Here is a 26,702-nt window from a genome sequence, read left to right as displayed (position 1 = left end):
TTCTTAAAGAAATATTCTCAAATCTTATAATTTTGAAATCTTAAACAAGGTTTTTAGATGAGATAATAATTACAATTATCGAAATAGATCTGTTACCAATCAAAAAGTTGCGTATTACAAAACATTAAGAAGCAAGTATTTTTTGTTTATCATAATAATCAACAGTTAAATGCTGCTACTGATAATCATTTTTCCTCTTCTGGGTATAAACAATTTTAGAAATCAAAATACTAATTCGTTACGCCCCAGCGTACACTTAAAGTATATTGACCTAAAAGGTATAGGCTCCAAGGCATTCTATAATTCCTTCGACTGCATAAAAAAAGCGACTGTGTTGAACAATCTCGATTTAATAGTTAGGAAACTTTACGCGTCCGTAACTCGATGATGAATGAATTCTAGAAACGCCTCCTGTAGAAGACCAAACCAGCACGTACTTATGTCAGGAATTAAAATAAAACCCTACTATTATCGACCGATAAATCCAGAAAAATTCCCAAGAATTTATATTGGCCCATAATTTTTTTATTACAAATTTCGAGATAAATCACCACCCGACGACTTAAATGGTTCAAAAACCAAAACCCCCCCTTAACTCGCTCACTAGATTCCACTCGGCGATTCAGCAGGTGTGCACGACGCCCAGAGTAACTCCAGTTCTCAGGCAGTGAAAAGCTCTAGTGTCACACCGAATCCTTAGCAAGGTTAATACTTGTGCAGAAGTCTACAAGAAGCGCGGTAAGTCGATTTTCAAAGTCGAATTAAAAGTCACCATTGTTAATTTTCCTTAATGCGTTTTAAATTTCAATTTATGAACGTTTCGTGAAAAAAATTATAATATAGAATTACGTTTTATAATGACATGAATTAAAAATTCAAATCGTGTTTAGTTTGTTGATATAAAATTATCTAGAGAGTAAGACGTTGATTGTAGCATAAATTGTTTGTTTTATGTTGTTGTTCAAATCAAAAAGTTTTAAGGAGTTAAAGTATACGATACGCAACAATAACGACAGTAGTTTATAAAACCAGGTTAATCACGGGTTATTTTCTATTTGTGCTCATCACAACTGGAACAATGTGCCATTTTCATTAAATCACTTACGCGAGTAAATTTACGCAACTTTTTCTTGTCCTCAAAGAAATTATGTCTTCTCTTCAGCCTTAATAAAATAATTACTAAATTTTAGAGACTGCAGATTTTTTTTACGGAATTATGAATTAGATAAGTACTTTAGTAATCATTTTTGTGAAGGAACATTCGATGTCAATTTTCTGAAATTCACAAATATGTAATCAATTTTTTATGACAATTAAATCTTTTTAATCGAAATAATAAAATATTTGTTTAATTACGAGGAGGTTATCAGTGGCGACGCTAGGGGGGGGGGCAGGGGTGGCCCAGGCCACCCCTAAAAATTTATCGGCCACCCCTAAATTACAAAAGTAACTAAAGATGTTAGCCACAGACGAAAATAAAAATATCAAATCAATGTTAGACCTATGTAAACTTTTACATAATTTTTATCCAGCTTTCAAAAATCTATTAACCTAAATTGTTCTTACATTGCCAGTTTCTACCGCATGCTGTGAAAGATCTTTTTCGAGCTTAAAAAGAATAAAAACCTACCTTGGGACAACGATGGTTAATGATAGGTTGTCAAATAAAAGTAAAATATGTACGTAAAAATTATAAAATAGAGTTAACCTTAGTGTTAATTCCATTTTATACATTTTAGTACCTGTTTCATGTCCTAAGCAGCCAAAGAACATGAACTGAAATAAATATATAAATAATATACTTATTTGGTATTTCAACTGAATTGTTTTTTACAAATGTAGAACCTATTCAAATTTAATAAATAATATATTGGTATTAGTAAAAGTCCCCATTGATTATTCTGTTTTTAAAAAGGTCTACTAAAAAAACTGCTACATATTCCCATTTTAAACTCCTACATTTTGATCAGATCTCCATTAATGAATACAACAATAATAGGTGTTATCACAATTTTCGATCTGACATTGATTTGGACAGCCTTATTTATTGTTTTGAGAGTAAGATGTGTTTTCATTCAAAACCGCCTACTCGAATGAATTTTAGTTTATTTTCATAAATCGTATAAATAGGACATATGTGTTGTCCTAATGGATTACCTGGTATTAAATCACTAAAGTTGATTGTTTCAAATTTAAATTTAATTAGTTGCGCGTATTTAAAAAGCATTTTATTTCGGGATATGCGATAAACAAGAGAATTTTAAAATCGTAACTTGAGATTTAATTATATTACTTTAGGTTTTGTGGATAATCAGGCCGAGTATGTATCCCATTTTATCATAATAACAGTTACGTTATTTCAGGGTTAAACGTTAAGGTTAACGTTAACTGTTATGATATAACGTGCATGTTATTGAGGAATTAAGACCATTTTTAGCAAATACTCATATTGCAATTTTGTTGTTTATTGAAGACGCTTTTGTGTCGGCATTTTTAATAATAATTATGCAAAGTTATTATAAACAAGAGACTTATAGACAAAAACACATACAACTGACAGATGTCTTTTAGGTTATGAAACATGAAACAAATGCAAACTCGTAAATAACGGGTAAGTACGACATAAAATAGTTTGTAACACGTTATCTTAAATTATAACAGAGTTTCTTAAAGGCAAGGAATTTGGTGTCGCTATAGTTTAACGTACGTGTTATTTGTCTAATGAAAATAAACGGCTTGATAAATTTACATTTACTTGCCGGTTTTATAAACGCACATCGAAGGTAAGTTGTAAAATTTAAGTAATTTGGGTAAGTATTTACCCTAAAATTATTGTTAGATTAAATCAAACGAAGAAGGATCTAACAAGGAAACTACCCCAACCCGAACCGATTTACAATATTTTTATATATGTTGTAGACTCGGTTGTAGAACATAAAAAATTAAATGACATATTTTTTTTTATCTGCGGAAAAACATATTTAGGGGGTGAAATACATCCTTAAAGTTCGCCCCCAAAACAGTTTTTTCTAAATATCTGGGGTTCTAATCAATATTTTGGAATGAAAAAAAATGGAAATTGCTTCTTATAAAAAAAACAAATGTTTCACATTAGATTCCGTGTTTGGAGGTTGTTACCCTTATTTTTTATTTCAGATAAACTATATTTTTCAAACATTTTTTATATATAAAAAAATTCATATTTGATAAAAAAAAATAAAAAATATGATTTACCTAAACAAATTGACAAAATTAAGTTCTCTTTTTGGGGGGGTGAACAACCCTCTAGTGTGCTAAAAATGTCTGTACGATTAGAATTAACATTGCAAAATAAAAAGTTTTTACTTTTTCTCTAATCATACGAATAATTTGTTCTATTAGCCGCAAACAGATTTAAACGAATGCAAATTACCCCTCATGTTCACCCCCAAAAACAGTATTTCTGTTACATCTCAATATTGTGAACTGAAATAAAATGAAAATTACTTCTTTTAAAACAATAAAATGTTTCACAAGTGATTCCGTGTTTAGGGGTTTTATTTCAGGAAAACTAAGTATATTTTCAAACATTTTTTATATATAAAAAATTTATATTGATTCAAAATATTAAAAATATGATTTATGTAAACAAATTGACAAAAATAATTTCTCATTTTAGGGGGCGAACAACCCCCTAGTAATCCCCTAGTGTGCGAAAAATGTCTTAACTTTTTCTCTAATCATACGAATAATTTTTTCTCTTGATCTAAAACGGATTTAAACAGATGCAAACTACCCCTGATGTTCACCCCCAAAAACAGTATAAATCCGTAATATCTCGGGTTCTAATAAATATTTTGGAATGAAACAAAATGGAAATTACCGAACCCGTTTTTGAGGGATGAACATCAGGGGTAGTTTGCATCAGTTTAAATCCGTTTTAGACCAATAAAAAAATTATTTGAGAAATATCTGTTTTTTTTTATAAGAAGTAATTTCCATTTCGTTTCATTCCAAAATATTGATTAGAACCGGAGATGTCACAGAAATACTGTTTTTGGGGGGTGAACATGAGGGGTAGTTTGCATCCGTTTAAATCCGTTTGTGGCTAATAGAACAAATCATTCGTATGATTAGAGAAAAGTAAAAACTTTTTATTTTGTAATGTTAATTCTAATCGTGTAGACATTTTTCGCTCACTAGGGGGGTTGTTCGAGAACTTAATTTTGCCAATTTGTTTACATAAGTTATATTTTTAATTTTTTTTAACAAGTATGAATTTTTTATATATAAAAAATGTTTGAAAAATATAGTTTTTTTGAAATAAAAAAAAGGGTAGCCACCCCCAAACACGAAATCACTAATGAAACATCTGTTTTTTTATAAGAAGTAATTTTGCATGTTGTTTTATTCCAAAATATTGATTAGAATCCCAGAGATTTAGAAAAAACTGTTTTTAGGGGCGAACTTTGGGAATGTATTTCACCAACATATTATTTAATAATAATAATGCAGAATTATTATAAATATCCGACTCAATAGACAAAAACACATACAACTAAAAGAGTTCTTTTAGGTTATGAAACATGAAACAAATACAACGTAGAGCGCAAATAGCAGGTACCTACGTACAACATAAAATAGCGGCCGTTTACGGCATGTTATTTACTTACATAACGTTTTAGCGTAAATGGGATACATACTCGGCCTGAAAAAGACTTTAAATTTAGAAACTGTAATGAAAATTTGAGATTACAACAATTTGTTAACAAATGTTTATTTAATTTTTAACCACAAAACTTGAATGTAGTTCTTATATATCATATTTCCATGTTTCACAATACCTAAATGTCATAGTGGTACGAGATATATTTATTAGCGCTTGTAAATTATAACAGACATAAAATAAACTTATATAACAAATTTCATTGCCAAACTTTGTTGTCACCAAGAAATTTTTGCCATGTAACTAACATTTATTGGAAATAATTTTACTTGCAATAAATGAATTTAAAACATGACATATTTCTATCGCGCATTAATTCCCTTGTAGTATTTTTCACGAATTGTAAAACATCTTGTATACGTTACCTGCTATTATAAAATCGCCGTGATAAATTAATTCGCAAATTATATACCAAATAGTTACTTTTCGAATAAAAAATTGTGCTAATCAAAATCAAACACTTCTCAAGGCTGTCATGTGGAATCGACACTGATTTTGAAATATTTTATTTATGACATTAGATTAAGTCGAAATTCTCATTAAGATGATATCCGTCGCAAATCATCTTTTTATATTTATATCAGAAATCGCTATTAGGTACAAAAATTTCAGACGTAATAACAATGGAAATAAAAAGAATTCTTTTCATTTTGGTTATACAGGGTACTCAGATTAAACGTAACTCGCATTATTTTCTTTACCTTCAAACATACATTACACAGGTCAACTTTTTATCTAGGCTTGTGCACAGGAATTGAAGATGGGATCCCAGGGTATTTGGGGTCGCTGATTACGATGAGCGGGTCGGTTAGGCTCCATCACGTCAAGTTCAAGGTCATTTGAAGGTCAAACGGTCAGAAAACCTTCAAAAAATCTGAAAAAATTCATGGACATGTTTTTGAGGTCGCTGAATCCGAATCCGGTGTTTATTTTTACTTTTTATGCATCCTCGAAGTCATCTCAAGGTCATTTGAGAGGTTTTTGAGACAAAAATGCTAAGTACCATCCGAAAAATCTGAACAAATTCATACATATGTTTTCGAGGACCCTGAATCTGAATCTGAGGTCAGTCGACCTCATATCAAGGTCATTTGAAGGTCAAATGGTCAAAAAAACCTTCCACAATTGTGCCACAGAACTAGAATACCTGCCTTGAGATGACCTTGAATGACCTCGAGGATGCATGCGAAGTAAAAATAAACACCGGATTCGGATTCAGCGACCTCAAAAACATGTCCTTGAATTTTTTCAGATTTTTGGAAGGTTTTTGACCGTTTGACCTTCAAATGATCTTGAACTTGACGTGATGGAGCCTAACCGATCCGCGCATCGTAATTAGCGACCCCAAAAACTCTAGGATACCATCTTCAATTCCCGTGCACAAGCCTAGATAAAATGTTGACCTCTGTTATTAGTTTCACCTATTTGATTACGAGCCTGTAGATAAACACGCATAGAATAAGCCAGCATTATCACTATTTGTGCCGCGGTTGTTGATATGATTACTGACAATTAACGTGTCTAGCTAACCGCCCAACATAAGTTTGTCATAATTTCTTTGTTTCTATGGCCGGTATTAGACTATAAAAGATATTTGACATAGATCTTTTATAAAATATTTTTTTGATAATATTTCTTTAACAAAAGTTTCTGAGCAGTAGAGTAGTATTACACTGTCAAAGAACTTTGTATATTTTTAAGGAAATTGTGACGCTTAACAATTTGGTAACCGAAACGCACCAAACAAACTTGTCTTCTGCTATATTGTTTTGAAACTGCCAAATATTTTATCAAAGGTAATCACTTGTTGTTACTTCCTATAAAATATCTTTTATAAAACAAATATTTTATAAAAGGAGTGATATTACACTGTCAAATCTTTTATAAAACAAATATTTTATAAAAGGAGTGATATTACACTGTCAAATCTTTTATAAAATATCTTTTATAGAAGATCTTTGTCAAATATCTTTTATAGTCTAATACCGGCCTATTTAAAAATGAGTTCAGATGCGCATTTCGATCTATCATCGCTGTTTCCTTTAACTAACTAAAGCCGTGACCAGACTGACCAACGAGCAGGCGAACAGATTTTGCATAAAAAATGCTTCTTCTAAAGATTTCGCCGTGACTATAATTACAACAATACGAAATAGTTGATTTTGTGTTCGACAAAATCAATATGTTAAATATATGGTTTAAAAATAGTTCGTACCACACTTCTCAAATCTGATATTTATGATTAAGATAATGCCTAATACTGTAAATCAATTAATAAACCTAATTTAACTTATTTGAACTACTTGCATTTGTGTACATATGAATTAAGTGGATTAAACACCACCCAGTCAGATGAAAAAAAGTTGTATATCGGTTAGGTTATAATTAGAAGATGTTTACGTACCTTTATGTATTTATTTTTGTAAGCAGTACGTCACACATTATCATAAATAAACAATATTTACTCAAATTTATTCTCTTAAATCAGTTTGACGTATATATGGGCCCGCTGTATATATAGTTCACAGCTTGAGATACACAATTCAAAAAAGTTTAAAATACCCCACACAAAAACTTTATATATACTGGATTAAATCAATTAAATATTAAAGTAAATTCACTTAATTCAGAGTAAAACATAAATTTTTAAATAATAAAAATAATTTAAATAATAATAAAAATAATTTTAAATAATAAAAACGAATAATAGAAAATATTGCTTTCTTAAAATACTAGTGCAATGAAAAACTTGACCCGAGGGGTTTACACTAATAAAGTCAGTAACGAAATACCTATTATTTAAATAACAAAACACTATACCTGGCATTTAAATATACAAACGTTTTAAATATCAAAAAATGTATATTCTCTGCTTACCTCAGTATTTACTGAGCTACTGACTACCATAAAAACACGTGCCATACACTCGACCAAGCAAAGCGTCAAACTCATTCACACACGTGCATACGACAATGAATGGATGGCCACATCCTTCAACAAAAAACCTGGATTGTTCACCGGCACGCCAGGCCGACAGGGCAGGCTTTAAATTCGTATCGAATAAATTGATCGATGCGAGACTTCAGATCAGAGACAAATATGTACGTATTATTGTATAATAACGCGGGTAATGGAATTACTAAAATGTGAAGTAGTTGATGATTCGCTATTATTAGTAGAAACTTCGACTATTTTAGATATGCGCCTGTAACCTCGGTAAATGTTGAATGATCATTTTCGTTTTTGAAATAGGTATTTACCGATCGCTGAGACGATTGACCGCGGAATCGGTTTTCTTATGAGTAAGAAATTATTATTTTATTATCTTTTGCTGCTACTTATTATTACTTACTATACCTATACAGGGTCGGAAAGTCCCCATGGTTCATCGGCCGTTACGTGAGAGCGATAAAGTAAGTCATAGAAATCCGTGCGATAGAGAAAGATGGCTATAATGAAGGCGTCTAATAGTAACGGCCGATGTACCATGGGGACTTTCCGACCCTGTATATCTTATGGTAAGTTCCTATGGTATAGAAAAATAGACACTGCCCCTTTCTGTTTCATACTATTATGCAAATACTTACCTATATACAGAGTATTTGTAAATAAGTGCGAAATATTTTAGGGGGTGGTTGCCGAAGTTATTTTGTGAAAAAATAGTAAACATATAAACGTATGTCGAAACATGATTAAATTTTAATTTTTTATTTATTTTTATTAATTATTTCAAATAATTTTGAAGATATTGACTCGAAATTTGAAAACCGCTTTGGAGGGATAAATGTGTATTTTTTGGGGTGATCCGAATATTTCTACTTGCACCAGTGGCGTTCGTGCATAAATGCTACAATCTTTAAAAAAATGGTACGCCACTGAGTTTTTCCCGTTTTGATATATTTTTAGAAATCCGCCATCAATTCTGAAGGAAATTGGTCTCTTCATTTTTTTTCGTAGGATGCACCGTTTTTGAGGAAAAAACATATTTTATTGCAAGTTGTGTATTTTTAATTTCTATCGATCCTAGTAGGTTGCTGTCAATATTTCTAAATAAAATACAACCATCAAATTTTGAGTCAATATCTTTAAAACTGAAATAAATAATAAAAATAAATAAAAAATTAAATTTTAAACACTTTGTAGGTATCTCGGAAACGAAGCATATTTCGACCTACATTTATATGAACTTTTTTGACAAAATAACTTTTGCAACCACCCCCTAAAATATTTCGCACTTATTTACAAACACCCTGTATATTTTTATAATATAAAAAGTAGTAGTATAATAATAATAATAATAATAATAATAATAATAATAATAATAATCTCATTTTCTCAACACAAGTTAATATTAAATGATAAACGTCGCCGTTTCACTAAAGAAAACATAGAAAAGCACGTAGTAATATGTTTTAACTCCTTCCAATATGTCACAGAGGCCTTGTCTCAACACTAAGGTTTATTGAGTAAGTGGTGTCATTTAAATTTATTTAGGTACATATTATTTTATCCTCTACTTACCCTTCCTCTTTGGTAATAGTACCATGTTGCGACATATTTTCTGTAAACATATTAATATTTTCATTCGTAATCTGACTACGGTCCTGTTAAACTTCGCGCTGCATTAAGCCCAGTTATAAGAAAGCAACGGTTGTATCACTTTTTGTTTGAATAGAATTACATAAGAGAATCCGGCGTACAGCCAACCCTGATGTACCGTATTGCAACCGCCCTAACATTTCCGATCTCTAGTTATTATACACAATGTATTATTTATTGTTCAATTCATTTACAGTTTTTAAGTATAAACACCGTTGCAAATATATAGAAAATATAGTACATTTCCTGAATTTTTATCAGTGCAAAACAAGGTACGATAGTATCTAGTGTGTATTTTCTTTAGTCACACTAATTACACTTATACCGAAACAATTATCCTTATTAAATATATCATTTACGTCTTAACTTCTTGTTAGTAATTATGATGTTCCAAGAATGTCGTGATAATTCCACCACATTAACTGATATTATTTAATTACATACCTGACAGTGTTCTGCAGTTTGCAATCAGCAAATTACAAATGAAGTAATTAGAATTCACTCATTTGGCGTGAATATATACTTGGTAATGGAAACAAATTGCGTGTACACTTTTACCTTACCATACAGGATGTCAATTACATCGGTACACTTGAAGGTGTACTTTTCTTTGCGTGATTTTAAATCGATAGATTTCGGAATACATTGAAATTTAAAAAAACTTTTCTAAAGTATCTTTAATATAGAATGATGAAATGTAGGTTAATGATTTATGTAATTAAAGATAAAAATCCAGTAAATTCCGATATCTGCCGGCCCTTTGAAAGTGGACGAATTATTTTTCTAATGTGATATGGTCTACTTTTCTTATTATGACAAATTTTTATATGTCAGTGTCATTAGTAATTTGCTTGGTAATTCAAGATGCCGCGTTTAACGGAACCAGAGAAAGTGAGTGCTATAACTTTACTTCAGAATGATTGGTCATTGCGGATGATCTGCATGTATGCAAGAACAGCATATTTAAACTCAAAGAAAAATGGATTGCGGAGGGTCACGTACGTTATGTTCACGGAGGTGGACGTCGAAAAGTAAGCACCACCTAAGAATAAATCCTTTTGACATGGCAGTAACGGCTTCCCTTATAACGAATTTTCCTGGATCAGTGCGAACTGCAAGGAAGCGGGTGAAAGATTCGAAGCTGAAGAATTATGTGGCCGCAAATACAGTTGCTTTGACTCCCCAGTATAAAGAACAGAGGCTAGAATTTGCAAGACAATTTGTAGGAAGCCCAAACAACTTCTGGGGGAATATTATATTTTCGAACGAAAAAAGTTTTCAGTCTTGCTCCGATGGTTCTGTCGGTGTCTACCCACCAGAGATTATAAGGTATTCAGAGCCTTATGTGAAACCCACACAGCGCAGCGGAAGATTATCCATTAACGTTTGGGCTTGGATAAGCTGTCAAGGTCCTGGGGTTTGTTGGAGAATAGAAGAGCGCCTCACTGGACTAAGCTATGTGCGCATAATGGAAAAAGTTATGCTGCCATCCGTGACCATGCTGTATCCTCAGAATTTCACTTTTCAGCAGGATAATTGTGCAATTCACACAAAAGTTGCGTCTGAATCGTTCATTGATAACAACAACGATGTTTTACCTTGGCCCTCAAAGTCTCCTGTTCTCACTCCTATCGAAAACTCCTGGGGATATATGGTGAAAAAAGTTTACGGCAGAAAGTTCTGTCCAGCTAACGTCGAAAAACCTTGGGTTAACATTCATTACTTGTTAAATTATACTAATTTATTAACAATTAAAAAACAAGGCTTTAGAAAAATGCAAGTCCGAAAAACTCTTCAGCATCTTATAGGGGGATGTTTAAACTTTAATTTAGATACCTGGCAACATCAAAAATAACAATTTTTAACCCGGAAATCGGCCGTTCAAAATCGTCATTTTCGCATTTTTAGCAACTTAAATTATTTATAACTTTAAAACTATCAATTTTAGAGGCATAGTGCATAGTAACTATTTTGTTTATAATGTGCCAAAAAACCTAAACTAAAATTTTACCGGAGTGAAAAAAAACAATTTTTACAATTTGTTTTAAAAAAGTGTTTAAACAAATGGGCACCAGATTTCCGGCCGGCATCATCTTGATTCATGTTAAGGAACATCTCACGAATCTGAACATGCAAAAAAATCGAGCCGGAAAATTTCTCCCACGAATGCGAGGTTTTCGCCTTGTCTAAATTATTTTGTTACTGGCGCTGAAAATCTGTTTCTAATTTTCATGGAACAGTAGAAAATCATCGTCTCAAATTAGTGATGAAAAATATATTTGGCAAAAACACAAACAGAAATGATTTCACAATTCCGCTAATGTCCTTTAGTTTAATTTATATAACTTTAAAAATAAATATGAGTTGTCATAGCTTTTGAGATATTAGCAAAATTACATAAAATATCATTGTGCATACAATTTACACACTTGTGCTAATGCTGTATGTTCTTTTATATTAATGTACCCAAAGTAATATCATTTATAAAAATATAAATTAGATATAGATATTTTCTTTTTAGGAAAGCTGCAAAAAGCTACAAGGATAACTCTTATTCATAAAAGTTTGTTCTTATTGTAGTTTTAAATTAAAATAAGTTATTTTTAAATGGACATGATGTAATCATATCGACCGTATGTCATTTCCGCTTTGTAATTAATAATATGTAAAGCATATGTATAAGTATTTTTAAACATTTTTCATTGCCTCATGAAATATACATGAAGAAAAACAGTATTCATGTTAGTTGTTTGACAAATAACAATATTATTTTTTGTTTCGTACACGGTTTCTATAATAATCTAATGACTAAGAACGGATTCCATGATTAAAATAAACTTCAGGTTAAGAAAAACTTGGAAACGTGCTACTTGCGTTTAGAACGCGAGAAAGCAGTATGCAGTTTTCAGGATCGAAACTTGGCATAGCCCTTTATATATATATTTTGGCTTATCAAATCTTGTTTGATATTGATTTCTAATCCGGTTGTTTACGGTAAACTAATATTTGCTGATAAGATGAGCGATGCACAACTGATTACCATAATTAATTTATTATTATACGTGTAAGGCAATGATCCTAAACATATGCTTTTGTAATTATTAAAAAGATATAACAATACTTTTTATTCAGGATCCAATGTGACCAACGGATATATGCTACCTACTTTAAAATATAAACAGTTTTATTGGAATAAAATTTATAGTTTCTGATTTAAAACTGACTAATCTAAAACCTAATGGGCTCAGTCAGTAATATTTAATTTATAATTTGTTTTTACATTTTCCGTGAGCACTTAACCCCCTTAACAAATGGTGAAACAATCATGGCGACAGCTTTAACCATGATAAATTACAATTCATAAAATATTACTCAAGAGTGGAAAAGAGGGAAAACATTATTTTTCATTTTACGAGAAAAAGACATTCTTGATTAAAATTTTTGCTTATCTTTAAAATGCGGTTGGCATGGAGAACTTTCATCTTTTATGTACAGGGTGATCAGAAAATCGGCAAACATAAAAATCGTTCAAGAATAAACTACCTTTGTTTTTAATAATACAGAAATATGTTATTAAAGAAAGTTGCTTACAATTGAAATTTATATTACAGTTTCAATTTGTGTCTGGATCGGCTTACTTTGATAGAAACGAATAGTAAAATATTTTTATTGTTCGTTTTACGAGAAAAAGGCATCCTTGATTAAAATGTTTGCTTATCTTTAAAATGTGGTTGGCATGGAGAACTTTCATCTTGCATGTACAGGGTGATCAGAAAATCGGTAAATATAAAAATCGTTAAAGAATAAACTGCCTTTATTTTTAACAATACAGAAATATGTTATTAAGGAAAGTTGTTTAGAATAAAAATTTATATTATAATTTGAATTTGTGTATGAATCGGCCTACTTTGATAGAAACGGACAGTAAAATATTTTATTGTTCATTTTAAGAGAAAAATGCATTCTTGATTATAATTTTTACTTGTCTTTAAAATATCTTTAAAATCTCTTTAAAAATAAGCAACAATTTTAATCAAGAATGCCTTTTTCCCGTAAACTGAACAAGAAAAACGTATTACTGTCCGTTTCTATCAAAGAAGGCCGATTCATACACTAATTGAGATTATAATATACTTAAATTTCATATTTTTAAAAACAAAGGCAGTTTATTCCTGAACGATTTTTATGCAGGGTGTCCCGAAATTAATGCAACAAAATTTGGTCACAGATTCTTAAGACAAATTTAGAGGACCCGTATTTTTTATGTTTGCCAAGTGGCTCCCTCTTTCGGAGTTAAAGCCCCCTGAAGTCCGCCCCCTAAGAATAATCTTTTTTTTATATCTCAGAACCCTGTTGTACGAGAATCACTAAATTTGGTAGCCAGGGGTTTTATGATATGTGGAATCTGATGGTGCTACGTTTTTTGGCGGGGAACCCCCTTAAGACACTTTTTCGTGGGCCCTGTTGTCTTTGGAGATAAAAAAATTTGGTCGCACATTTAAATTTCTTAAAAATTACGAGTCTACTAGAAAGCCATTAAATTTAGAAACTTTTTATCTATTTATACTTTTTTCGTAAAACGCAATGTTTTCGAGAAAAATGTCAAAATGTGATGGAATGCATATCGTGATTCGCCATTTTCCTCAAAAACATTGCGTTTCACGAAACAAATATCAAGAGACAAAAAAGTTTCTAAATTTAATGGCTTTCTAGATAACTAATTATTTTAAAAAAAATCAAATTTGCGACCAAATTTTTCTGGTTCCAAAGACAAGGGGGCCCACGAAAAAGTGTTTTAAGGGGGTTTCTCGCCAAAAAGCGTAGCACTGTGAGATTCCACATGTCATAAAACCCTTGTGTACCAAATTTAGTGATTCTCGTACAACATGATTTTGAGATGTAAAAACGACTTCTTAGGGGCAGAATTCAGGGGACTATAACTCCGAAAGAGGGGGCCAGTTGGCAAAAAGAAAAAATACGGGTCCCCTAAATTTGTTTTAAGAATCTATGACCTAATTTTGTTGCATGAATTTCGGGACACCCTGTATTTACCGATTTTCTGATCACCCTATACATGCATGATGAATGTTCTCCATGCCAACCGCATTTTAAAGACAAGCAAAAATTTTAATCAAGAATGACTTTTTTCTCGTAAAATGAAAAATAAAAATATTTTCCCTCTTTTCCACTCTAACCGTGGGCATACTGTAAACTTCTTTTTTATAAAAAATTGTAACAATGTTGTTTTTAAGTAGATTCAATAGACTAAATTTGTTTGTTTTTGTCTGCTTCCATAGCTACAGATATATGATATATGAGTTACCGATTCAAATATGTGCGCCCAACCACTGTTACGAGTGGTATGACTTGACAACATGGTTACCACTCTCTCTTTTTATTGATTATTTTGAAGGAGAAATTGTTGTAAACTCAAATTTTTTACATATAACTAAATACTCGTATAATGTATGTAATATGTTCTCTGACATAAAGACAGGTAATATGGATAAAATTTTGAAAAAGAAACAAACACGATTACTTAAATCATATAGTGCGATGTTATGGTAGGATGGTTACTAGTGTCACCCAGAGATTTTCATCTCTTTTTGTAGCTTTCAAATTATTGGGAATTAATTTCGAAATACAGATCATAAAGCGTCAAATCGGAATCTACCGCTACATAAAATGACTACCTACCTAACCATGAAATGTTATATCTCTTGACATAAACAAGAATAATAAGAAAGTTAAAATTACCTTGTTTTGAAAATATCAGTAAATAACATCATCCGTGCCGGCCAACTTTGAATTGTGCCAATAATTTCGAAATCGTGTCATACTAAAAGGTAAACTGAAGAATAAGTTTTAACACTAAAATAGATGAAATTGATCATCTTAATCAGGATCTACCCAACATTTTACTTCTGACATGGAACAATTATAAAAACTGCAATTTAAAAAATTTGCTAGTTTGAAGTAAATATAGGTAAAATATTAAAAACTAATAAAAATAGGAGCGGTATACAATAACAATATAAAATCTTCGAATAAAAGAAATATATGATATAAACCTAAAAACTAAAATGTTGCAAGGTACAAGACCATCAAAAATAAGTATGCATCTAGATAGCTCCACCCACTAGTGCGCACTAGACAAAACGAGGGAAACCTCTCCAAAGGTATATTTGTAAATCTAGTTCGAGTGAATGGGATCGAGTACTTAGGGCTGTACTAAAGTTTCCAAAACGACTTCGTAATAGATTTTGTTTCGAAAGTGAGAAATAAAAAGTTAACGGGGCAGTCAAGAATACTGACCATTCAGCAAAAATTTGTCCAGGATAATAATTAATCAAGTTCTCCAGAAAGTATCAGAATAAGAAGAAGACTACATTTACCCTGTCATAATACACTTTCAAATATTCATTTGGTTGCGCCTACTTCTTATTCGTTCTAGTCGAAAGCCTTCTTTCTCAATCTTCTGCCCGAGTCAGAAACGCGAACTTATTCATGACGGTCTATACCTATATGTTTATTTGCTTCAGTTTATTAACTACTGCATGTACTGGCCTATAAATACATAATTAATGTAATAAATGAATTACTTTACTTACTTTAAATATAATAAGCTGATTCAAATAAATTCAAAAAATTTTTATTAAATCCTAGCAAATAACGCCAGATAACGTTCTTCGGTACCAAAAATGTAGATATGCCAAGGATATATAACCTAACCTAAATCCTAACCTAAAAATATCTAAGATTTAAGATATTGTCGTATTACCAGTCCCGAATGTATTTCGAGAATTCATCATACTTTCCATTCGGGACTGCGAAGCTGGAAAAAGCCAAGGACAATGTCCCAAAGGAACCAGAACCCCAGCGCGACGATCCAGAGAGCGTGTCGCGAGAAAGAAATTTTTCAGCTCACTTTCCAAAGTTCCATCGTCGCGTTCAAGTCAGCTCCTAGCATCTCAGAGCGCTCCATACATGGCCGTCGACACCGCCCCAACTTCAACGATGGGACGCGGAAAAAATCGCTTCACTTTCCAAAGTTCCCGCTCCATACAGCCCAAACACACCGACACAGCAGCTCACATCCCCAACAGCTCGAAACCATGGCCGCGAAGCCGATATTAGGTTCAAATTTCGGAGATAAAACACCCTGTACAACATTAAAATAGATAACCCAGGACGATGTCATATTTCTAAGATACCAAAACAGTAAGATGAGGAATCCAGCCAGGGTCCAGAAAGCCGCACTAAACCGGGACTCGCAAGAGAAGCCACATGCAGAAAAAGCCGTTTTGTGGATGAACATCGACCCTGAGAATAGCAGATATATAACCAGAGATGTGTGCCTGGCCAGTGATTGCAGCACGAACAAAATTTTTACAACTATTCTATATGCGAATGTCTATAACCAACAACTCTTGTTAGCCGAACTCTTAGCTGAACACCCTAAACTAGCGACACGGCACCCAACGTGAGGCTCTGTGGCTCAATAAGCCAATACCTAATCTTTTAGTTCCACAACAGCTCGAACTATCTTGCTGATTGGATGAGCCAATCTTGCTGTTCCACGACAATACCTAACCTAACCTTTGAATTTATTTGAATTAGTTTTAATACTTTAAAAGTAAAAATTCGAGAACTAATAATAAAATACCTATTTATTTTTATAATCACTACGAACACTTAAGGTCTCGTTAATAAAAGAAACAAGGACTGAAAATTGCAACAAAGTCAGTACACGTAAGGGACGTGCGTATGCGAGTAATGTTTTATTCCTTAATTTTCATCTAAACATGCATCACGAAACTTACCATATCTTAACTGTGTTAAATGTTTCATAGTTATGACGAATCAGAGATCAAGAAGTTATGTTACGATCAATTGGCAATCACGCAAAAAAACAATCCCTCGCGAAATTACGACGAATTTGTTCTGTGAATAGTATAAGTGCGATGCATAAATGGAATAATTTCAGTGGATTAGATCTCAAGGTCCTCTTCCCGAGAAAACAAATCATTACTAACTACTGTTACTGTGTCGTGTTATTGCAGTTGGCGGTTTTTGTTTTGTTCAATTAAATGTATTTTTTTGACCGTTGGTTTTACGTGTTTAATATCCGTAGAGGTCGTGTTTTTATTCCTCGACGTAACGAGATCTGTTACAAATCAACCATAAAAAGTTGTTCCAGTTTCTAAACCAACATAGGCAGACAAGATCAAAGTATGTTTTAAAACGTTAGATATTGGAGTCAAGATTTGGAACTCGAAATAACGTTAAATCAAAATTGGAAACCGATTTTAGTTCCCGACGCCAAATTTTGAATAATTACATGTATCAAATATCGTTCAATCAAACTTGATTTATATTCTGTTTTCTGTTTCCAAACTAATCTTCTCTTCCCTATCTACAAAAATGTTCGACAATAAGATTAACAGTTCTAAAAATAAATCTCGGACTATAGACGTACCGGTCTGTAGTAAACAACGTGAAGTAAAACATGAATTAATATGAAATGTTACAATCGTATTTCGCTTCAGTTGTTAAAATAAAATTTATGTATACCAAGTGTGACTGAAATAAATACAACCTAAGTTATTTAAACATCGCGACTGTATTTGTTACTGTATAAATATTTTATATGCGCTACTGAAATTTAAATTTTTATTTAAATTTACTGTTTGTGTCAAAAGGAAAAGTCAATACCAATCAAACAATTTTTTCACACTTTTGATTACAATTCAGAAGGCTAATCGTCATAGAACCGTTTCTGTATACAAGAATAGAGTTTTTTTTTACGAGCGCCAGACAAAAAATATTCAATATTACTAAACTGACTGCAACTGTGTCTCAAGTAATATTTTTTTGAAAACTGATTCGATTATTAAAACTGGAAAAAAAGAGCACAGTGCATTAAAAAAATTGGACATACACGGTGGCCAAATGAAAACGAAACAGAGCCATTATCAGGAACTGCGTCAAGATTGCAGAAAATCGCTTAGACCCGTCGATTTTAGATTAAAGGGGGGCATTCTTTGCTGGTATTTTTTATTTCGCCACATTCACCCCCAAGCAAGGGTAAGCATCACCCCAAAATATTTAAATGGCATTGGGGTTGAGTAATATTTCTTTTGAAAGCTCTTACAATTCTCTTTACAACAGACTTTAAATTTTATAATTCCGCCCAATATTTTGAAAAAAAAATTACATTTTAAAATTTAAATTATGTTTAGTTGCTTACTTACTACTTAGTTGATTAAATGTTCAAAGTGATGATCGCCCGCTTCCATACAAGATTTTGTTCGAAACGTTCGCGCACATTCCGAAGCATTTCCGGAGTGATTCGACGGCATTCGTCGACGATTCTTTGACGCAAATCTTCCAGCGACGCTGGCTATGTTTTATATTTTACTTTTTAGGTATCCCCACAAAAAGAAATCAAGGGGCGATAAATCCGGTGATCGTGGAGGCCACTCAATGCTACCTCTTCTCCCAATCCAATTCCGTATAAAACGTTGGTCCAAATACTGACGGACAATTAACGCATAATGCGGAGGAGCACCGTCCTGTTGAAAAATCAAATGATCTTCATCATACTCTGGAACATTTTCAATAATATCAGTCAAGGCAGGATCAATAGCGTCTTCCAGTAATTGCAAATACATTTGGCCAGTCAAATTATCAGGTAGAAAAAAGGACCCACCAGCCGGTTACCGAAAATTCCAGCTCATACATTTAATTTTTCCGGTTGCTGTGTATGCACCTCGTGAAAAACTCTTGGGTTTGAATCGGACCAATAGCGGCAATTGTGACGATTGACCGTCCCTTCAAGAAAAAACTGCATTCATCAGAAAAACAGATGTTACAAAGGAACTGTAGATCGTTCCCTGCTCGCTCACTCATTATTTCCTAAATTCCTGGACTAAATGTATTTTGTATGGATGGAATTTATTCTTCTTCAAAATGGTTTGTATTCTAGTTCGATTGATCCCAGACACAGATGCCAGCTGCCTCATACTTAATGTAGGATCAAGATGAACTTGTCCCAAAACTGCAACTTCACTAGCTTCATTAACTATAGGTTTTTCAATTTCTCGTTTTTTATTGGCTACGTTCCCTGTCTCTTGAAATTTTGTTACTAACTCTAGAACATACTTCCTGCTGACATGTCGATCTTGATGTTGTTCATTAAATAGCTCAGCTGCTCTATTCGCACATTTACTGTTCATAAAGTAAAGCGAAATGATATCTACCCTTTCCGCAATGGAATAAACCATAGTGTTTAATTTTCAAAAACACAACTAAATAAACTACCAACCAACGCTTCCAAATAATACTAGAAGATTTGGAATCTACTAATTTTACGTTCATTGTGTGGGTACCTATAGCATTCATTTCTGTTTTTTACAATTGTGTTTTTTTTACGAAAGTGATAACAAATCGCCAAAAAGCAATGTGACGCAAGAAATACTAAATTTATACCATTGTCGTACTTAACTCGAATGACTTGACATTTTTACCGTTACTAATTGTTTGTACATAAGTTTCAACTTTAAAATCAAAATTCTCAATAAGTATTGGGCGGAATTGTCGGATTTATAAATTTTAAAGTCTGTTGTAAAGAGAATTGTAAGAGCTTTCAAAAGAAATATTACTCAACCCCCAATGCCATTTAAATATTTGTGGGTGTTGCTTACCCTTGCTTGGGGGTGAAAGTGGCGGAGTCAAAAATACCAGCAAAGAATGTCCCCCTTTAATCTAAAATCGACGGGTCTGAGCGTTTTTTTACAATTTTGACGCAGTTCCTGAAAATGGCTCTGTTTCGTTTTCATTTGGCCACCCTGTATTTGTTACTATATAAATATTTTATATGCGCTACTGCAATTTAAATTTCTATTTAAATTTACTGTTTGTGTCAAAAAGAAAAGTCAATACCAATCAAACAATTTTTTCACACTTTTGATTACAATACAGAAGGCTAATCGTCATAGAATCGTTTTTGTATACAAGAATAGAGTTTTGTTTTACGAGCGCCAGACAAAAAAATATTCGATATTGCTAAAGTCACTGCAACTGCATCTCAACAAATATTTTTTTGAAAACTGATTCGATTATTAAAACTGGAAAAAAAAGAGCACAGAGTATTAAAAAAATTGGACATATATGATAATAGGTAGTCATTTATTGTATAAGTGTTTTAAGTAGCATTTTATCTACGCAAAAATGTTTAAACGCGAGAACGTAGTTCGAGCGTTTTATGTTCTTAAGTGGATAAAAGGCAATTAAAACACGAATGCAATACAACGTCTTATCCATAATCACACCACAATCATATTTGTGGAGTCAGAATTATTGGAATTTAATAAAAAAAATATTCGCACGGCTTGATATTTCTTACTAGTGCTCAATGAGCACCAGTAAAGAAAAGAAACGTGGTAGATTTTGTTATACCTACTGGTTGCTATGGTACGTTGTTTATTATCAATTATTTAATAAACAGTTCTATTTGAATTTGGTAAAAATGCAAGAAAGTAATTGTGTTCCTGTGGTTGTTTTTGAAGAAGCTCTAGAAGCAATTTTCCATTTATTACCAGAGAAATCCAGGGAACATTACGAAAAAGTTCGCCGATTTTAACAAATGGAGGGAAAAACGGAGAGTAATAACAACAAATGAAGTCATGCTATCGCATTTTTTAAATTTGGAGAAAAAATATACAATTTCATCTATGTGGTCAAAGTATTCGATGTTGAAGGCTACTATAAAGGTCTACAAAAATATAGATACTGGAAAATATTACAAGCTTACTGCTTATTTGAACAGTGAATCGAGAGGATAAAAAGCAAAAAAGCTGCAGTACTGGAAAAAGCACATATTGAAGAATTTTAGACTGGAGCTTCCGATAAAGAATATTGAATGATTAAGGTAATTTTTATTTTATTTTATTTTGTTTTATTTAATAATCTGTTCAACAGGTACTACCCAATTATAGAACAGGGATTTTACAGACAGTAATAAAAGAAGTACATTAATTACAAACAAAACTAAAAACAACAAAAAAATACAGACCATCATAAAAAAGAAGAAAATAAATAAAATCTGTACACTAAATAATACACATAAATGAAGATTAAAATTACATATTTGAAACTACCAGACATTAAAAGTAAAGTATTTTTAAGTCATTAAGGCTACAGTTAAAAATATCTACTGCATTTTTATTACAGTTGTTGCAGATTTCATAAAGTGGTGAATGTTTGAGTACATTAGTACGAGGAGTTGATAAATAAAATGTTTTTTCTAGGGCTAGATCTAGGTATAGAAAATGATAATTTACGTCAAATTTTAAAAAGAAAGGCCTGCGAAAAGTATTCCCATCTAGTTTCAAGGCTAATAAAGGCATGTCTACTTGTATGTGACGTCACTACTAAAAAGGTCTATTGAACTTTTGTCTCAATGTCGTAGCCGTAAACCCAGCTTCCGTCACTCGTGATGATCCTTTGAATGAATGTTTCATCGTCATTGTATTGTTCAAGAAGTTGCCCACAAAGGTCCACACAATTTTCTTTCTGTTGTTCTGTTGTAAATCGGCGATTTACACGCACCAGATATTTGACGTTCAGAATGTCGGAGTCATCAGTTGAAGTAGAAGGCCTTCCTGGTTAAGAATCATCTTCAATTGACTGACGACCACTTTTGAATCGTGAAAACCATTCATAACATTGCGTACGACCCAGAGTATCATCTCCGTAAAGTTGAAACGTTTCCGTGAAAGTTTTCTTCAGTTTCACGCAAAATTTTACTTTGCATCGTTGTTCCAGAAAATCGCACATTTCAAAAATCGTCACCAACACTAAATGCAATATTAACAATCGAAGAACATGTGGTTACAAAGGAGGTTGTCATTCCAGTTAACTAATGTGACTTTTTGGCACCTAGGAATCAATTAAAATAACATTTTATGACAGTTTTCAAAAAAATATTATGATATTGCAGAAATTCGCTATTAAATAATTTACCTAAACTTTTAAATGCAAACAGGACATTATTTTCAATTGTAGGTTTAGTAGCAATTCCTCTATAATAGTTCTGTATCACGGTACAACTATTATTATTGCGGTAAAAATACCACAATATTTTCCACGAATTGCATGCCTTGGATTTTAATCTCAGGAAGTATGCATCACAAAGAAAAATGCGCATTTATCGACAATTAGTAATCTCTTGACAAAAGGCTGATTCGAAACTTGACAAGGACAGTGGTCAAGAAAGTAGATTAGAAAAAATTGATCTATTTGAAGTAGATGTAGGGTTTTTCCTATAAAAATTATGATATAATTTTCTATTAAATATTAAATTAATCGACCTTCATCAACCACATTGTAACCATAAATTCAACGTTCAACTCAAAAAATCAATGAAGATCATTTAATGATAATAATTGAAATAACGTGTCTAGAACTTCACATGTTGGGAAAAACTTACTAAATTTAATAAAAATGTTAAAATTCACTAGCCACGATTTGCTGTTTAGTGGTGTTAATTTCTATGGTGTTAATTTTTTCGTGTTTACTCTGCACTTAACAGAAGTCGACTTAACACATTTAAATTTAACAAATAACGATAATGCGTCGATTAATGCTGGTTAGAATACTTTGAGAAGAATTTTTAAAACAAACTTTACATGTCCTTTGAATTCACGAATCCCCGCTAATATAATTATTTCGTTCACATAAAATAATTTAAATTAATAATTGTGAATTAATGATTGTGAATGTTGCTGTTCTACTGATGTAAATAAAACATTTACATTCTTATCTTCTAATGTTTTATCGACATCTAAACGTCCGCTTGGAAACCATATTTTAGTAGTCGATTTTCTGTACAGGGTGTTTTTTATAATAAATGTTGTAAATTATATACGTAATTAATAAAATAAAGTTTTAAAATATTAAGTAATTTAATGTAATACGACTTGTTATATACTTTAAATGCACTTTTATCCTGAAATATATTATTTTATTTTTTATATTCTAACTTTGTATTGCTTTAAACTTTATTTAGACGAAAGACTAACCAAAAGTTATATAAATTTTTTAATATTTCAGTAAATAATTTGTATATTTATGTTGAATTTTTATACTCATTTTCAAAATAATATCGAATTTTGAAATATGCTACTTTAATTTAGACAATTATTAGAAGTATTTTCTAGAACGGGTACATTTTGGATTATCTAAAATTAATCGAATTTCTTTCGTAGACCGTTTTAGACAGATTTACTTCATGTGTGTTTCTTGAGATGTCTATGGCTGGTCATTTAAACTTTTTTTGTCAACATGTTTCATAAAATAATATTTTTATAACTATAATAGGCTTAGTGCGGCGCGGAGTTTAACAGGACCGTAGTCAGATTACGAATGAAAATATTAATATGTATACAGAAAATATGTCGCAACATAGTACTATTATCAAATATCAAGATAAACCTTAGTGTTGAGACAAGACTTCCGTGGCATATTGGAAGGAGTTAAAACATATTACTACGTTCTTTTATAAGTTTTCTTTAGTGAAACGTTGACATTTATCACTTAATATTAACTTGTGTAGGGAATGACCGTTCAACGTCTACTGTTGGCAACGGACAATATGAGAAATTGTTGAGGCATGAACTATATATTAATATAAAACTTTACATATGTTTTCCAAAATGGTGTATCCTAGGTTTTTTTCCAACACTCTGCATTTTTTCTTTTATTGTACTACTGACTGGGCGTATATTATTGGCATCGCATATATTTGTTAGTACATCATGAATTACATCAAATTGTTCATTTAGGGAGAGTCCATGTGATTCCAGTTTACGGAGTTACGGAACTTGGGGTTCTCTAGTTTGTTTAATATAATATTGCTTGAAAGAACGGCGTCTGTAAGTTCATAGAGAAATACAGAGTCTTCAGCGTTGGACGAGGCATGGCTCTTCAAATGTCTTGTCACTTTAGTTTATCACAAGAATTTATAATGCGTTCACACACAGTACAAAACAGATCATTTTCTTTAATACGTATGTCTCTGTAACCTTCGGGATCACTGTCAAACCACATTTGAAATAATTTCCGTCTATTTCTTTTCTCTTTCGGCATTTTACTTCACTTTTCCCCACAACTAATAGTTGTTAATGTAAATTATATTACAATTTATAAATGGTTATTTAAATACACAAGGCGAATACAATTTACAGCAGACGTAAAAAAGAAATGTATCGACGCGATACCAACTACTACAAGGTTCCGTAAATAACTGAACTGTTCAAAACGCGAGTCAGCTGTGAAGGCCACCGACCCCCATGCCGGCTCTGTTAGACTCTGCATGTGCACTAGGCCTATTTATATCTTCATAACAAATATCATGGGAAAAAACTTATCACTGATCTGCAAATATCACATTAACAAACCAAAGTGGGTGTCCTACCTGCTCCATAGATACTGCTTCTGAAATAAGCATATTGTTAGTCCTGGAAACGTGACTCTCTTAAACAATTTTAAAAGAGAAGTAAAAAAAACAAAAAAACTGCCCTATTTGTTTTCAGTCATTTTCATTAAAATTTTTGAGAAAACTAGATTTTTAAACCGATAATTTTGCAGGAAACAATTTTACTCGGATTTTTTGACAGCCGAACCACCAGACATATACCGCTTTCGAACTTATTCTGCTATTGCTTTGACTATGTCATACTGATGAGAATTAATAATTTCGAAGCAAGTTTATATCTAGTAGTTCGGCTGACGAATGATCGTGGCTATTTACTAGATACACATAAAAATTGTATGTAAAAAGTTCTTGCTTCAAATGTACAACAATTGATTTTAAGGTATCGCAAGTTTATATACACGCCAGAAAATAGTTTCTTCTTTCAAGAAAATTATTTATTTATTTAAATCTTTAAATTTCTACCCAGAAGTATAATTTCTTACTTTAAAAATAGGTAGCATTTATAATAAATATTTTATACTTACGGTTAAACGAGTTCTATTATGATCTACAAAGATTTTATATGTTTTGAATTGTATATTAATGTATCCTTTGTTTCATGCAAAATTGAATAGTTTTTTATTGTAAATACTTATTTTAGGTATATTAGTGATGTCAATATTGTAATTATTCGTTACTTTTTATCCGTTACTTGAATAAGTAACGAATACTGAGTAATCGATGAGAAAAGTATTCGATACTGATACTTTTTCTTCTCCAAGTTTCGATACATGTAATCACGATAATCGGTAATACTCGGACTCGGTTCGGAATATTTATCATGTACCTACTCGTTCGACGAGTATCGCAAGGAAAAAGTAGTCGCATAGTCTTCAACCTATAGGATTGTTACTTAAGATCAAATACCTTTTTGTTGACATTTAATTAAACAGCTGTAAAATATATTTAATCAGTAATTAATCAATGTAATTATTTAATTCGCAGTTTGCTGCAGTATAGTAGATACTGCACCTGAAGAACGTAAATAATATATAAACATACAAAACTTAAATTATTTATATATTTATTAACATTTAAATAAATAATTATTTTCTAAATTTATTTATTTTAAACACAAAAAAAAATATTTATATTCTACTCTTATCTTATAGAAATTAGTCTTATAAAAATAGAAATACCTAACGAAAAAATATATATCCAAAATAACAAATAACGTAATTTATCAATTCAAAACTATTTACTGTTTTGTGCAAATGCCTACTACTACAAAGTTTTATGAATAAACAAAAAATCGTTGCAGTTTAGAAAAAGATTTTGTTTACATACTTGGATTTCAGTAATCTATTTTTGCGCCGTTCTGTTATTATTTGACCTGCCTTAGAGAATATACTTGGAACAGATGTAGCCACGATGGATAAAAGTTTATTTGCTAATATTGACAATGTAGGGTATTTCGAGCGTGTGGTTGACTTTTGGGGGAAGTCGGCGTAGAAAAAAAGCCGCATATCGTGCCGGCCGGACTATACATGTAACTGTACTCAGTAACGAATACAAAGTAACGGGTACTCGAGATAAAAGTAACGAATACTCTGAGTACTAAAAAGTAACTGTATTTGACCTCACTAAGGTAATACCTAAGGTATATATTTGGATACAAATAATTAAATATTTCTCAGTAACAAACAACATTCTGTTCCAAACCCACAACCCACAACACCTAGTTCAACATTATGTCGTTAAAACGATCCAGCTGCTTTACTGTCGTTACTCACAAGATGTGTATACACAGAACGTAAGTGCTGGCTCCATCTATCGTGCTACTTCAAACCTACGCCATTCTGTGAGCTACAATTTGCTTTCAAGAAAATATAAGTTTGATTAAAATATGCTACATTTGTC

General features: G+C 31.8%; 1 protein-coding gene across 2 annotated transcripts in view; it reads left to right on the top strand.

Annotated features, from left to right (window-relative positions):
• The first annotated feature begins 598 nt into the window (after window positions 1-598).
• The window catches only part of LOC108909535 (aquaporin AQPAn.G), a 76,521-nt gene continuing 50,417 nt past the window's right edge, over window positions 599-26,702 (top strand). Inside the window, exon 1 of one of the 2 annotated variants that reach the window (XM_018713910.2) lies at window positions 599-738. The gene's annotated coding sequence lies outside the window, so the exon portion shown is untranslated. The remainder of the gene's footprint in view (window positions 739-26,702) is intronic. The other variant, XM_018713909.2, reaches the window with a different exon arrangement.

Source organism: Anoplophora glabripennis, unplaced genomic scaffold (genome assembly GCF_000390285.2).
Source record: "Anoplophora glabripennis isolate ALB-LARVAE unplaced genomic scaffold, Agla_2.0 scaffold251, whole genome shotgun sequence".
Classification (NCBI taxonomy): Eukaryota; Metazoa; Arthropoda; class Insecta; order Coleoptera; family Cerambycidae; genus Anoplophora; species Anoplophora glabripennis.
This window is presented reverse-complemented; position numbering and strand designations above follow the sequence as displayed.